The sequence below is a fragment of the Macaca fascicularis genome, chromosome X (assembly GCF_037993035.2).
Source record: "Macaca fascicularis isolate 582-1 chromosome X, T2T-MFA8v1.1".
Taxonomy (NCBI): Eukaryota; Metazoa; Chordata; class Mammalia; order Primates; family Cercopithecidae; genus Macaca; species Macaca fascicularis.
Window position 1 is genome coordinate 101,351,213 of NC_088395.1, and position 17,185 is coordinate 101,368,397.

A 17,185-nucleotide genomic window follows, 5' to 3' on the forward strand; every position below is an offset into this window, starting at 1 on the left:
ATGACCTTCTCACTAATGATTAAAATCAACTGTTCACAATTGATTAATAAAATGCCCATGCTTTAAATAATAGAAACAAAGAAATCACACTCTAAAGCCACACTTCACTGCCATTTAGTTTCTTATAAGTTGATAATGTGAAGAAAACTGAAAGACTTAAAAGTCCAGGGAAGCTGGGGACTCCTAGAATAAAGATTTACTAAGTAAAATCACTGGAAGTGCACATTAGAAATATTCTGTAAAATTAGCTAAATTATTTTTACTTTTTTTTTTTGAGACGTGGTCTCACTGTGTCACCCAGGCTGGAGTGCAGCAGCATGATACTACCTCATTATATCCTCAAACTCAAGTGGGCTCAAGTGATCCTTTGGCCACAGCCTCCTGAGTAGCTGGATTACAGGTGCATGCCACCATGCCCAGTTCAAATTGTTTTCACTTTCACGACCCTGCTGGAAACTTGCTGCTCTAATTCATGACTTGGAGAGGCAGAACTGTAAAAAGCTATCGCTTGGTTCAGGTGCTTTGTGAGAATCCAAAAAAAAAAAAAAAGGTCTGAACTGAAAATCTCTATCTCCATCACCCAGATTTTAAACTGGTGCACTGTCCAAAAGACACTTGGCGTTGTGTCCTAATGAAAAGCCAGAAACACCAGACTGTGCAATTATGGATGATTCAAAGGTATGTTCTTGGTTAGTAACAGTAATGTTTCATAGCTTCAGGCTATCACAGAGGCTTTGGAGCTTTTGACACTTATGACTGCACTCCATACATTTTTTAAAAGATATCAGTGAACATTTTTATTGTGTTCTTTTAGCACTTTCTTCATGGAGGTGATCCCTCCTTTTATAAAGGTCAATTCTACATCTTTGCTCTGTATTTGCTGAGTATATATCTTCTCCATCTGTTTCAGATGGCCCTCAGCTTTGCTGAAATTGTATTCTTGATAGAGAGACTCCTGATATACATAGTATGTCCAGAAGTATTATGCTCAGGAGCTAATGTTCAACACCATCTCTGGTTGCAGTCCTGCCAATACCATAGCTTTATATTCCTCTGATGGACTGAGTTCTGTGAGGACAATATCTAGCCAGAAAGGTCATTGCTGGCAAGACAGATAGCTGGTGAACGACTAAACTCAGAACTGACATATTGAACACAGAAGATGTGAGAGCAGGTAGTGACCCATGCAAAACCAGAGAATTTGATGTGACATTATTGATAATTATGAAGCAGCGTGTTTTCACATCTCAAGGACCTACAGAAACAAGAGCAAACCAAAACCCAAACCCAGCAGAGGAAAAGAAATAACAAAGATCAGAGCAGAAATAAATAGAACTAAAACAAACAAAAAATAAGTACAAAAGATAAGTGAAACAAAGAACTGCTTCTGTAAAAATATAAACAAAATTGATAGACCTTTATCGAGATTAACTAAGAAAAAGAAGTGACAAACAAATTCAATTAGGAAAGAAACAGGAGATATCACAACCAATACCACAGAAGTACAAAAGATTACTCAAGGCTACTATGAACATTTTTACATGCACAAACTAGAAAACCTAGAGGAGAAGGATAAGTTCCTGGAAATATACAACTCTCCTAGTTTAAACCAGTAAGAAACAGAAACTCTGTACAAACCAATAACAAGCAGCAAGATTAAGAAGGTAATTAAAAAATTGCCAATAAAAAGAAGTCCAGGACCAGATGGATTCACAGCTGAATTCTACCAAACATTCAAAGATGAATTGGTACTAATTCTAATGTCACTATTCTATGGAATGGAGAAAGAAGAAATCCTCCCTAAATTATTCTGTGAAGCCAGTGTCACCCTAACACCAAAACCAGGGAAGACCATAACAAAAATTAAAAAAAAAAAAGAAAAGAAAAGAAAAAGAAAAAGAAAACCACAGACCAATATCTTTGATGAACACAGATGCAAAAATCCTCAACAAAATACTAGCTAGCCAAATCCACCAGCATATCCCAGATACAGTCCACCATAATCAACTGGGTTTTATACCAGGGATGCAGTAATGGCTTGACATCCACAAATCAATAAATGTAACACACCACATAAACAGAATTGAAGTAAAAGAATCACATGATCATCTCAAAAGATGAAGGAAAAGCATTTGACAAAATTCAGCATCCCTTTGTGATAAAAACCCTCAGGAAAATAAGCATAGAAGGGACATACCTTAAGGTAATAAGAGGCATCTATGACAAACCCACAACCAACATTACACTGAACAGAAATAAGTTGAAAGCATTCCCCCTGAGAACTGGAACAAGAAAAGATGCCCAGTTTCACACCCTCCATTAAACACAGATTGGAAGTCCTAGCCAGAGCAATTCAGACAAGAGAAAGAAACAGGTGGCATCCATACAGCTAAGCTATGAGGGTGCAAAGGTGTAAGACTGATACAATGTACTCTGGGTACTCTAGGTAAAGGGTGGCAGGGGGATGAGGAATAAAAGACTACACATTGATTGGGTAGAGTGTACGCTGCTTGGATGACAGATGTGCCAATATTTCAAAAATCACCACTAAATAACTTATCTATGTAACCAATCACCACCTGTTTCTCAAAAACCTATTGAAATAAAAAAAAATCAAATTCAAAAAAGGGACAATTAATGTTTGAAATCTAAACTGACAATCAGCAGACATGTAACATGTAAGAAATGAGTATGCACAATCTTGAATTACTATCATCTTCCTCAGAAGGGAGGCAAGAAGTGGATTGGCCTCAAAATTTGAAATTCAAATAATATAAAATGAACTAAAAAGTAAAAAGCTCTGAATTCTTATGTAGGCATTCTAGCTGAGACTGCCTATCCACTCTCACAATGATAATAAATGTAGAAAGGGAAAAAATAGTGACCAGGAAACGTTTTGAATTTTGTAGGCAGCCTGAATCCCTTTGAAAATTGGTCTTTAAAAAACACTAAAACTTTTGAAACACCAGTGTTTAGAAATAAACTTATTAAGACTAAGGAAATATTTATCAGTATGTACTAAACCTGCACGTACATTCATTTTCTTTGGACCAATGCTAAGTTACAATGCCAAATTTTATTTCAGTTGGTAATGACTTGGACCATTAGACATATTCATGAGAAAGCACTTCTCGAGTAACCAGCCTAACTAAATTTAGCTAGGATTAGAACTATCGAATTGCAATAGGAGTGGAAAGTCAATTCAATTATCATGTAACTAGGTTGGACAGGATTTTTATAATGTCATGAAGTATAAACATTCACTCTAAGATCTCATACTTTTAAGAATCTCAAAAGTAAAATTCTATGAAAAGAAAAATAAGCTATTAACAGATAGAATAGTTTTTAAATTACTTCATAAAATGCAATATACAACAATCTCCTATAATGTAAGCGTAGATGAATTACATAGAAAAAACCCTTTAATAAGCCTAGTAAATGATGCTCAGTTGATTTAAACCACGTGCCTTTTAAGGTCATTTTGCCTTTTTGACTTTGTGGACCTGGATCAAAACAAAACAAAACAAAGCAAAACAAAATATAACAAGTAAAGAAATGAACACAGAAAAATTAACAGCATAATAAATTACTTCTGCTTGAATTCAATTTTTACCTAATTTTCCAGTTGGCCTCATGACACCCCTGGAAGATTTAATTTAAATTCAGAGTCATTTTTTTTTTCAAAAAGTTTTCTTTTCCCTGATGGTTTCATCTACTGCACATGGCACAAAAGCCTGTTATTGCCAATTTAGACATAAAACGTTAACAATGAGATTTACGCATTTTCCACAGGCAGTTATTTATGAAAGATGCATTTCTTCCGATAGAATTGACAATGCATAAACTATTTTTCGTAATGATTCATGACACTGAACAATATACCTTCTCTTCAGGTGACAGAAATAATTATAGCAAAGTCTGCTCACAGAATTTACATCCATTCAAAAAATATTAATTATTTTGGCTTTCTCAAAATCTAAAGTGGAGCTGTAGTGGGAAAAAAATATAAAAAATAATTAAGAAAAATGAGTTCCTGGATCGCAAAAAGAAAATAATTCCTGTTGTAAAGATTGTCTCATCTTATTTAAAAATTTTATTTATACATGCAGACTAGAATTGAAGTTCTAAATTGGTAATAAGTAGTGTAATACATTTTCTGTTCACATGCAATAGAATTTTTATTACAAATAGAGAAGAAATAAACACAATTGTCAGATTCCTGGAATCCAAATTAAAACCAAGTAAAAAGTAACCTCATAAATAACAGAACAGGAAAAGGCAACCTCCTGTAGACAATCAAAAAGTGTAGCTGGAAGATTTGCTTGAAAGAGTGTCTCTATTCCTCATCCTACCAAATCACTCTATAGCTCAGGTTATCCAGCATCTACTTATGTAATTATTTTATTTTTAAAAAGACCGTAATTTAGATAAATAAAATTAAGCTAATTTTAGTAGTAACAAAGAGAAGCATATACTTTTAAAATGTTGATTTTTCAAAATGATTGGTATTGGTCAAATACCTTGCCATTTTTGTGTTCTTAAGGGTAAGAAATGATGGATATTTTCTCATTTAGTCCTAGATTTCCCTATTATGATCCCATCAAAAGGAAGACAGACATATAATTTGAGGATGATCTTTTATTTACAGAGAAAAACCAAAAAATTATTGCCTCTTACTCTCATAAATGCATATTCTATAGTACTTAGAAGTACACACCACAAGCGGTATTGTTTAAGAAATTTCAGTTTTTTCACAACATATTTATCTGATTTGAAGTAATGTTCTATCTTTGCTTTTTTCTCTTTCTTTCTTTTTTTTTTTTTTTTTTTTGAGACGGAGCTTTCACTCTTGTTGCGCAGGCTAGAGTGCAATGGTCTGATATCGGTTCACCACAACCTCCGCCTACACGTTCAAGTGATTCTCCTGCCTTGGCCTCCCAAATAGCTGAGATTACAGGCATGCACCACCATGCCTGGCTAATGTTTTTGTATTTTTAGTTGAGATGGGGTTTCTCCATGTTGGTCAGGCTGGTCTTTAACTCCCAACCTCAGATTGTCTGCCCACCTCAGCCTCCCAAAGTGCTGGGATTACAGGCGTAAGCTAACGCGCCTGACCTTTGGCTGTTTATATGTGAGATTCTGCTGTATTCTGAACAAGTCAAACACCATCCCTCTTATTTACAGACATCATAAATAGATTTAGGGTCATCTAAAAATTAAATATAATAACGTAATCTGTATTTCTGTATATCATCTATAAAATCTAATATTTGTGAAGAGGAAGGGAAAAGGGAGAAGGGAAAGAAAAAAGAAGGGAGAGGTTCAGAGAAATATCTTAAGGTGATACTTACTGTGGCAAAACATATTTTTTCTGGGCAGTTTATTTTTATTTTTTATTTTTTATTATTCTTTAAGTTATGGGATACATGCGCAGAATGTGCAGGTTGGTTACATAGGTATACATGTGCCACGGTGGTTTGCTGCACCCATCAACACGTCATCTACATTAGGTATTTCTCCTAATGCTATCCCTCCACTAGTCCCCTACCTTCCAACAGGCCCTGACATGTGATGTTCTCCCCTCTGTGTCCACGTATTCTCATTATTCAACTCCCACTTATGAGTGAGAACATGTGGTGTTTGGTTTTCTGTTCTTGTGTTAGTTTGCTGAGAATGGTGGTATCCAACTTCATCCAAGTTCCTGCAAAGAACATAAACTCATCCTTTTTATGGCAGCATAGTATTCCGTGGTGTACATGTGCCACATTTCTTTATGCAGTCTATTAATGATGGGCATTTGGGTTGGTTCCAAATCTCTGCTAATGGGAATAGTGCTGCAATAAACATAAGTGTGCATGTGTCTTTATAGTAGAATGATTTATAATCCTTTGGGTATGTACCCAGTAATGCGATTGCTGGGTCAAATGGTATTTCTGGTTCCAGATCCTTGAGGAATCACCACACTGTCTTCCACAATGGTTGAACTAATTTACACTCCCACCAACAGTGTAAAAGCGTTCCTATTTCTCCACATCCTCTCCAGCCTCTGCTGTTGCCAGACTTTTTAATGATTGGCATCCTAACTGGCGTGAGATGGTATCTCATTGTGGTTTTGATTTGCATTTCTCTAATGACTAGTGTTGATAAGCTTTTTTTCTTGTTTGTTGGCCACATAAATGTCTTCTTTTGAGAATTGTCTGTTCATGTCCTTTGCCCACTTCTTAATGGAATTGTTTGCTATTTTCTCATAAATTTGTTTAAGTTCCTTGTAGATTCTGGATATTAGCCCTTTGTCAGAGGGATAGATTGCAAAAATTTTCTCCCATCCTGTAGGTTGCCTGTTCAGTCTGATGATAGTTTATTTTGCTGTGCAGAAAAGTTTAATTAGTTTAGTTAGATTAGTAGTAACCCTCTTTAGTTTAATTAGATCCTATTTGTCAATGTTGGCTTTCGTTGCCATTGCTTTTGGTGTTTTATTCATGAAACCTTTGCCCATGCCTATGTCCTGAATGGTATTGCCTAGGTTTTCTTCTAGGGTTTTTATGGTTTTAGGTCTTATATTTAAGTCTTTAATCTGTCTGGAGTTAATTTTTGTATAAAGTGTAAGGAAGGGGTCCAGTTTCGGTTTTCTGCATATGGCTAGCCAGTTTTCCCAACATCATTTATTAAATAGGGACTCTTTTCCCTGTTTCTTGTTTTAGTCAGGTGTGTCAAAGATGAGATGTTTGTAGATGTGTGGCATTATCCCTGAGGCCTCCGTTCTGTTCAATTGGTCAATCTGTCTATTTTAGTACCAGTACCTTGCTGTTTTGGTTACTGTAGAATTGTAATATAGTTTGAAGTCAGGTAGCATGATGCCTCCAGTTTTGTTCTTTTTTCTTAGGATTTTCTAGGCTATACAGGCTCTTTTTTGGTTCCATATAAAATTTAAAGTAGTTTTTTTCTAATTCTCTGAATAAAGTCAATGGTAACTTGATGGGGATAGAAAATAAATAACTTCTTTGAAACCAATGGGACCAAAGACACAACATACCAGAATCTCTGGTACATAGCTAAAGCCATGTTTAGAGGAAAATTTATAGCACTAAACGTCCACTGGGGAAAACAGGAAAGATCTAAAATTGACACCTAAACCTCACTATTAAAGAACTAGAGAAGCCAGGGCAAAAAAAAATAAAAAAATAAAAAGCTAGCAGAATACAATAAATAACTAAGATCACAGCAGAACTGAAGAAAATAGAGACATGAAAAAGTCCTCAAAAAATCAATGAATCCAGAAGCTCGTTTTTTGAAAAGACTAACAAAATAGACCGCTAGCCAGACTAATAAAGAAGAAAAGAGAGAAGAATCAAATAGACACAATAAAAAATGATGAAGGGGATATCACCACTGATCTCACAGAAATACAAACTACCATCAGAGAATACGATAAACACCTCTACACAAATAAACTAGAAAATCTAGAAGAAATGGATAAATGCCTGGACACATACACCCTCCCAAGACTAAACCAGGATGAAGTCGAATATCTGAATAGATCAATAACAAATTCTGAAATTGAGGCAGTAATTATTAGCCTACCAACCAAAAAAAGCCCAGTACCAGATGGATTCACAGCTGAATTCTACCAGAGGTACAAAGAGGAACTGGTACCATTCCTTCTGAAACTATTCCAAACAATAGAAAAAGAGGGACTTCTCCCTAACTCATTTTACGAAGCTAGCATCATCCTGATACCAAAACCTGGCAAAGACATAACAAATAAAGAAAAATTCAAGCCAATATCCCTGACAAACATTGATGTGAAAATACTCAATAAAATACTGGCAAACTGAATTCAGTAGCACATCAGAAGCTTATCCACCACCATCAAGTCGGCTTCATCCCTGGGATGCAAGGCTGGTTCAACATATGAAAATAAAAAAAATGTAATCCATCACATAAACAGAACCAATGACAAAAACCACATGATTCTCTCAATAGATGTGCAGAAAAGGCCTTCGGCAAAATTCAACACCCCTTCATAGTAAAAACTCACAGTAAACTAGGTATTGATGGAACGCATCTCAAAATAAGAGCTATTTATGAGAAACCCACATCCAATATCATACTGAATGGGCAAAAGCTGGAACCATTCCCTTTGAAAACTAGCACAAGTATGCCCTCTCTTACCACTCCTACTCCGCACAGTATTGGAAGTTCTTGCCAGGGTGATCAGGCAAGAGAAAGAAATAAAGCTTATTCAGATAGGAAGAGAGGAAGCCAAATTGTCTCTGTTTGCTGATGCCATGATTTTATATTTAGAAAACCCATTTTCTCAACCCAAAATCTCCTTAAACTGATAAGCAGCTTCAGCAAAGTCTCAGGATACAAAATCAATGTACAAAAATCACAAGCATTCCTATGCACCAATAATGGACAAAGAGAGAGCTAAATCATGAGTGAACTCCCATTCACAATTGCTACAAAGAGAATAAAATGCCAAGGAATACAGCTTATAATGGATGTGAAGGACCTCTTCAAGGAGAACTACAAACCACTGCTCAAGGAAATAAGAGAGGATACAAACAAATGGAAAAACATTCCATGCTCATAGATAGGAAAAATCAATATCATGAAAACGGCCATGCTGTCCAAAGTAATTTATAGAGTCAAGTCAAAACATTTCTTAAGCATATCCTCAGAGAGTCTAAGCATAGTTAGAGACATGATTTGATGAGGGCTACAGATGTCTAGAGGTATATGAAAAAATATGTACAAAAATAGCAGCTGGATGACAGAAAAAATAAAGGTGCTTCTGAAGATCCAAATGATCGATCTTTTAATAAATAGAAAATTTATTTTGTGAAATATTCAATTTATATGGCTTATCTAAGTCTTAGAATATTGGAAATACAATGTTTTTCATTTCTTTTTGCATTATTCAGTATAGAGTTAGGCTAATTTCTAAATGTCACATATCTGACCATGTGAAAAGGTTTCCTCTCTCATTATCTCCCCTCTCAGAAAAAAATGTTTTAGATATTGTAATTGAGCATTATAGGTTTGATGGTAAAGAGAGACTTTAAGGTTGATGTGAGGACAAAAATCAGAATCTTTATTCCAGATGCTGATTTCAGAGGATCAGTGTATAAATCTGAACTCTTTTTAGGGGAATACATGCAACCAAAGAAGAAGTTAATATTATACCTACTGTACAGGTAAAGATACTGAGACTCAGAGAGTTTAAAAACTTGACCAAGATTAACTTCACAAAGATATTTGCTTAGATGAACAATTTCCTTAGTGGTGATTTGTGAGATTTTTGCACACCTATCACCTGAGCAGTATACACTGCACTCAATTTGTAGTTTTTTATTACTTCCCCCTTTCCGCTCTTTCCCTGAGTCCCCAAATTCCATTTTGTCATTATTATGCCTTTGCATTCTAAAAGCTTAATTCCCACTTATAAGTGAGCACATATGATGTTTGGTTTTCCATTCCTGAGTTACTTCACTTAGGAACATACTTAACCAAGGAGGTGAAAGACTCTTCTAGACATTGGCTTAGGCAATTGATCTTGTTAACAGGGAACACTGCTGGTGGGAATGTAAACTGGTACAACCACTATGGAAAACAGTGTGGAGATTCCTTAAAGAATCAAAAGTAGAACTACCATTTGATCTAGCAGTCCCACTACTGGATATCTACCCAGAGGAACAGAAGTCATTATACAACAAAAGATACTTGTACACGCATGTATATAGCAACACAATTTGCAATTGCAAAAACGTGGAACCGACCCAAATGCCCATCAATCAACTAGTGGATAAAGAAACTGTGGTATAGAGATAGAATGAAATAATGGCATTCTTAGCGATCTGGATGAGATTTGTTTTTGTTTTTGTTTTTTTGATACAGGGTCTCAATCGTGTGCGACCATGCCCAGCTAATTTTTGTACTTTTTGTAGAGACAGGGTTTTGGCATATTGTCCAGGTTGGTCACAATCTCCTGAGTTACCCAGATCGACAAAAATTTTACACAATGCACATATGTAGCGACAAATACAATGATCTCGTTCTTTATAAAAGAACTATTTTATGTCTGAAGTTAGCAATTAGAAATACTAATGATAAAACATTTTTAAAAACAAAATAAGTGTTTTAAAAATTATACATATTTTGGTGGGCCACAGTGGCTAATGCCTGTAATCCCAGCACTTTGGGATGCTGAGGTGGGACAATCACTTGAGTCCAGGAATTTGAGACCAGTATGGGTAACACAGGGGGACCTCATCTCTACAAAAATATAAAAACAATTAGCCGGGCATGGTAGTGTGCACAACTATAGTCCCAGCTACTTGAAAGGCTGAGGTGGGAGGATTGCCTGAGCCCAGGAGGTTGGGGCTGCAGTGAACTAAGTTCGTGCCACTGCCCTCCAGACTGGACTACAGAGTAAGATTTGTCTCAAAAAATAAAATAAAACAAAACAAACCAAAAACATATTTCCATCATCCAGAAATACTAATAGTTAATGTATTGTTTTTGTCTAAATTTTGGCCTCTTTACAATTTTTATCTGACATTTTAATTGATAGTGCAGTGTATGTAAAATTGTGTATCTTCCTTAACAAACTGAATATAATAAGCATTTCAAAATCATAAAATATATTTTCCAGACATAACTGAAGACTGTATAATAGTCCATTTGAAAAAATATATATTTTATTTTAACTACTGTGTTAATGTTGGTTACTTAGGCTATTTATAGCTTAATTATTATATAGACATGCCACTGTGGAAGATATTTTTGAATTAATCTTTTACCACGTTTTCAATCATTTAATTAAATAATATAGAAAATGTGAAATTTCTGAGCCAAAAAAACACCATTTTAAGATTGTTTATATTGATAAATTATTCTTCAGAAAGGTCATATTTAATTACGGGCTCATTAAAATATTTTTAAACTCTATTTTAACAAACGTTAGCAAATACATGACATTATCAGTTTTTAATTTTTTAAAATTTGATTAAAATTGCTGTCTTAGCTTAATGTTTCTTTTTCTAAATCAGAGCTTTATTCTTTTTCACTGGTGAATAATATATCATCATATGTATATACCCCATTCCTTAATCCATTAATCCTGTGATGGATTTTTCAATTAACACTATTTTAATTGATACATAATAATTATATATATTTATGGGATATAATGTGATATTTCAATACATGTCTACAGTATATAATGACCAAATCAAGGTATCTAGCAGGTCCACCTCCTTGAATTATTAACCATAGTCACCTTATGGCTCTGTAGAACGCTAGAGTTTATTTATCCTATCTAGTTGTAATTTTGTATCTGTTAATCAATCTCTCTCTATCCCTCACTTCCTCCTACCTTTCTCAGCCTCTATTAACCACTATTCCAACCTCTACTTCTATGATAGCAACTATTTTAGTTTCCACATATGAGTGAGAAGATGCAGTATTTCCCTTTCTATGCCTAGCTTATTTCACTTAATATGTTCCTCCAGTCTCATGTTGCTGTGCATAACGGGATTTCATTCATTTTTAATGCATGAATAGTATTTCTTTGCATGAATATAGCACATTTTCTGTATTCATTCATATGTTGATGGACACAGGTTGATTCCATATCTTAGCTATTGTGGATATCGCTGCAATAAACATGGTAGTACAGGTATTTTTTGACATACTGATATTCTTTCATTTGGATATATACCCAATAGCAGGATTGTTGAATTATCTGGTAGTTGTATTTTTAGTTTTTTGAGGAACCTCCATACTGTTTTCCATAATGGCTGTACTAATTTACATTTCCACCAACAGGGTATGAAAGTTCACCTTTCTCTGTATCTTTGCCAGCATTTGATATTTTTTGTCTTTAGGATAACAAGCATTCTAACAGAGGAGAAAAGACATCTCATTGTGCTTTTAATTTGCATTTTCCTCATGATTAGTGACATTTTGCATTTATATGATGATAAGTGATGTTAAGTATTTTGAAAATATATCTGTTGGTTATTTGTATGACTTTATTTGATGTGCATTGACATTATTTGCTCACTATTGTTTTGTGGTTGAGTTGTTTGAAATTCTTGTATATTCTGAATATAATTCCTTATCAGATGAATAGTTTGTGAATATTTTATTCCCATTCTACAGGTTGTCTCTCCCCTCTGTTGATTGTTTCCATTGTGGTGCCGAGATTCATTAGTTTCATTTAGTCCATTTGTCTATTTTTGTTTTTGTTGTGTGTGTTTTTGAGGTCTTATTTATAAAACATTTTCCTAAACCAAACTCCTGGAGCATTTCTTCTACATTTTCTTTTGGTAGTTTTATCATAGCTTCTGGTCTTACATTTAAGTTTTTCATCTATTTTGAGTTAATTATTGAATATGGTAAGACAGAGGATTCTAGTTTAATTCTTCTGACTATGAATATCCAGTTTTATCAGGACCAATTATTAAAGTGACTGTCCTTTCCTCAGAGAATATTCTTGAGATGTGTCGAGAACCAGTTGGGTGTAAATACATGCATTGATTTCTGGGTTGTCTATTCTATTCAATGGGTCTTTGTGTCTGTTATTTTTTTTCATGTCAGTACCATGTTGTTTGGGTTACGATAGCTTTCCACTGTGTTTTAAAGTCAGGTAGCGTGATGCTTCTGTGGAGAAATTGGTATTTTAATGGAATGAAATTGAATCTATAGGTTATTTTGGGAAGTATGGTCATTTTAACAATATAAATTTATTCTATTCATAAACATGAAATGTCCTTTCACTTTTCCATGTCCTCTTCAATTTATCAATCTTTTATAGTTTTCATTGTAGAGATATTTCACCTCCTTGGATAAAGAAGTTAAAGAAATAAAATAAATTTATTCCTAGGTAATTTTTAGGTATTATTTTATTGTTTTTAGCTATTGTAAATGTGATCACTTTCTTGATTTCTGTTCTTTTTTTTTGTTTGTTTGTTTGTTTTGGATATTGTTGCACAGGAATTCTATTAATTTTTATTTTTATTTTGTATTCTGCAACATTTCTGAATTTATCATTCTAAGAGCTTTTTGGTGGAATCTTTATGTTTTTCCATATATCATACCATATACTCTGCAAACAGGAACAATTTGATTTATTCTTTTTTAGTTTAGATGCCCTTTATTTATTTCTCTTGCCTGATTGCTCTGGCTAGGATTTCCAATACTATGTTGATCAAGAGTGGTGAAAATAGGCCTCCTTATGTTGTTTCAGTTCTTAGACAAAAAGATTTCCACTTTTTCTTTTTCAGCTATAAATATGTCACATATGGCTTTCATTATGTTCAGGTATGTTTCTTCTATACCTAATTTGTTGAGAATTTTTTTTTTTTAATCATGAAGCAGTGTTGAATTTTACCAAAAGTTTTTTTCATATCTATTGAGATGTCATATAGTTTCATTATCTTGATGTGATGTACCAAGATTATTGATTTGTGTATGTTGAACCATACTTGCATCCCTGGGATAATTCTACTTTATCATGGGGCATAATCTTTTTGATTTTCTGTTGGATTCAATATGCTAGTATTTGGTTGAGGATTTTTGCATATATGTTTGTCACAGGTGGTGGCTTTAGTATTATTTCTTAGTGTATTTTGTCGTTTTGGTATCACTGTACTGCTGGCCTTGCAGAATGAGTTTGGAAAAACTCCCTCATCTTGCATTTTTAGAAAGAGTTTAAGAAAAAATAGTATTAGTGTTTCTTTAAAAGTTTCATGGAATTCAGCAGTGAAGCTATCTGGTCCTGAACTTTTTCTTGCTGATAAATTTTTCTTATTCGCTTAACTTCATTACTCATTATTTGTCTGTTCAGGCTGATAAATTTTTATTATTGACTTAACTCCATTACTCATTATTTGTCTGTCCAGGCTTTTTTTTTTTTTTTTTTTTTTTTTTTTTTTTTTTTTTGGTTCAGTCTTGGTAGCTTTTGTGTATCCAGGAAATTCAGGAATGTATCCATTTTATCTAGGTTTTACAAATTGTTAGCATACAGTTGTTTAAAATAGTCTCTAGTTATTATTTGTATTTCTAGCATATCAGTTTTAATGTTTCCTTCTTCACTTTTGATTTTATTTATTTGTGTCTTATTTTTTATTTTAGTCAAGCTAATGGTTTATTAGTTTTGTTTGTCTATTAAAATAAATGATATTTTGTTTCATAGATCTTTCTTATTATTTTTGTTGGTCTCAGTTTTTGTTTATTTATTCTCTTATCTTTATTATTTCTGTTTTTCTAATAACTTGAGGTTGAGTTTGTTCTTACCTTAATAGTTTTTTGAAGTCTATTGTTAGGTTGCTTGTTTGAAATCTCTGTGCTTTTTTGACATAGGCATTTATTGCTATACATTTTCCTGTTAATGGTGCTTTTGCTGTATCCTATAGGTTTTGGTATGTTGTCATTCTATTTTAATTTATTTTAATAAACTTTTAATTTTTTTTCTAAATTTTTTGATTGACCCATTGTTCATTGAAAATCATGTTTTTAAAATTATCATGTGTTTGTTGAAGTTTCCAAAGTTTCTCTTGTTATTGATTTTCACTTTTATTCCATTGTGATAACAAAAGATACTTGATACAACTTTGACTTTTAAAAATTGTGGAGATTTGTTTTGTGGCGTAACATAAGGTCAATCCTACAAAATGTTTCATTTTCTGATAAAAAGAATGTGTAATCTGCAGCCTTTGAATTACGTTTTCTGTAAATGTCTGCCAGATTTCTTTTGTTTATAGTGCAGTTTAAATCCAATATTTCTTTGTTGACATTCTGTCAAGATGATCTATCTAATGCTAAGAGTGGGGTATTGAAATCCACTACTACTATTGTATTGTGATATAGCTCTTGTTTTAGAACTAGTACTATTTACCTTACTTATCTGGGTGCTCTAATGTTGAGTGCATATATATTTATAATTGTTGTAGCCACTTGCTGAATTGACTCCTTCATCAATATATAAAATAAATTGTGTCTCTTCTTACAGTTTTTGACATAAAGTCAGTTTTATCATGTATAAGTATAGATGCTCCTGCTCACTTTGGTTTCTGTTTTCATGGAATATGTTTTTCCATTTATTCACTCTCAGTCTATTTGTGCCTTTATAGGTGAAGCAAGTTTCTTGTAGGCAGCATAAGTTGGGTTTTATAATTTTTTTCCACTTATCCAGTATATATATTTTAATTGAATAATGTAACTTATTTACCTTCAAGGTTATTATAGATAGATGAAGACATGCAGACATAGACCTGTTACTTTGTTGTTTTTCTGTTTATTTTATGTAACATTTGTTTCTTTTTTCTCTCCTATTGTTTATATTTGTGGTTTGGTGGTTTTCTGTGTAATAGTATTTGATACATTTCTCTTTCTCCTTTGTGTATCTGCTTTACTAGTGAGTTTCATGTGTTTTCATGATGGTAGTTATCATCCTTTCTCTTCTAGTGTAAGAGTCCCTTAAGTTTTTCTAGCAAGGCCAGAAATGCTAACGAATTCTAGTGGTAATGAATTTCCTCCATTTTTTGCTTGTGAAGCAGTGGCTTCAGTTTCAAGATGGCTCCATTCAACAGCAGCTTAGGTCATGGGTTGGCAGGGAATGCACAATGTGTGCTCCTACCCTAGTGTAATGCAGCTGTATGAATCCAGGCAACTCTGCAAACTTGGCTTGAGCCTTTTGAGGACTGTGGACTTCAGATTTCCTGTTCTACAGACTGAAAGTATCTGCAGTGGCAATGAGAGTTGTCATTGAACATTTACTTACCCTTTTTTTTATTAGGAAAAATCCCTACTGGCTTTGAGCCAATCCCAATAGGGGAGACAGGGCAGCAGAAGCGGGGTGCTTCATTCCCCATTCTATGCTACCATGCTGGGCTTCCATGTTCCACAGGGATTTTGTCAGTCCTTTGCTGCACTCCAGCACTCTCCCTCAGATACTACGGTCAAATTGTCATTGTTTACCTATTGTTTTGCTACTTTTTTTTGTGGAGGAAGGGAATGAGTGCCAGACACATTTAATCAGCCATCTTGCTGATGACATTCTATTTCTTTGTTAATGAGATTGAATATTTTTTCTACATATATTTTCTTTTGTATTTTTTTGTAGCAATTTGTTTTTGCATGTGTTTTACACCTTTTTAAACTGGTTGTTCATTCTTTTAATTTAATTTGCTTCATTCCTAGTATTCCCCATTCTATATGGTCCTAACATTATGTAAGATGAAGTCACACAGTTTTCTAGGAGATAGGCTACAAATATTTTCTTAGTCAATGGGTGCATTCATGTAACACAGCAATAAGCACAACAGAAAAGGCAGCACAAATATGCTAGTACATACTGTATCATCCATGCAGATTTGACAGAACTCATCTGGGAATAATAAATATGCAGTGCCCAGAAGCCTTTTTGAACATTTAATGTCAAATTAACCATTTAGTAAATGTATCAGAGAAAACTAGATGTTCTCCAAACGTCCTGTTCCTCTTTGTATAATAGACAATTGTTGCAGATAAACAGTTTTTTGGTCAGGGATTACATTTTGCAGTTTTATTTGAAGCTAGATTTTGACATGTAATTACATTCTAATCAGTGGAATCTTAGAGGATGTGATGTGTTTAACTTCTATGCCTGACCCACTAAAGCCTCCCATGTGAGAATGATTTTCCCCTTTAATGGCTGGATGTCTATTCTTAGGGCAAGTTTGAAAGCCATTTGTTAAAGTTGGAAGAGCCTCCATCTACCAGAGTCTTGAATGACTACATGAAGCACAGCACCCCCTCCTTAATCAGTAATAGCAGCACTGGACTTTTACATGAGTGAGAAATAAGTTTCTATCTTGTTAACCCACTAAAATTTGGGGGACTATATTTTTTATAAGAACTAGCAACATTATAGCTATTACCTATCTCAAATTCTAAAGTATCTTTTTATCGTGTCACAAACATCTCTCAAATTTTTCCTCCGATGCTTATTCCAGGTGAAAGCAACTCGAACCAGGGAAGCTGTGATTTTACTTAGGTGGTTCTTATTTTGCTCTTTTGCAATATAAATATATTTCAGTTAACAGCTTTGGTTAAATAGCACCAGTCCCCCAACAATACGGTTCAAGCTTTGGTTACCATGAAATCGTTTATTATCCATTAGCAAATGCATACAGTA

General features: G+C 34.0%; 1 pseudogene; it reads right to left on the reverse strand.

Annotated features, from left to right (window-relative positions):
* Window positions 1-421: 421 nt before the first annotated feature.
* LOC102127768 (E3 ubiquitin-protein ligase CCNB1IP1 pseudogene) lies at window positions 422-7,062 on the reverse strand (annotated as a pseudogene).
* Between the last annotated feature and the right edge of the window lie 10,123 nt (window positions 7,063-17,185).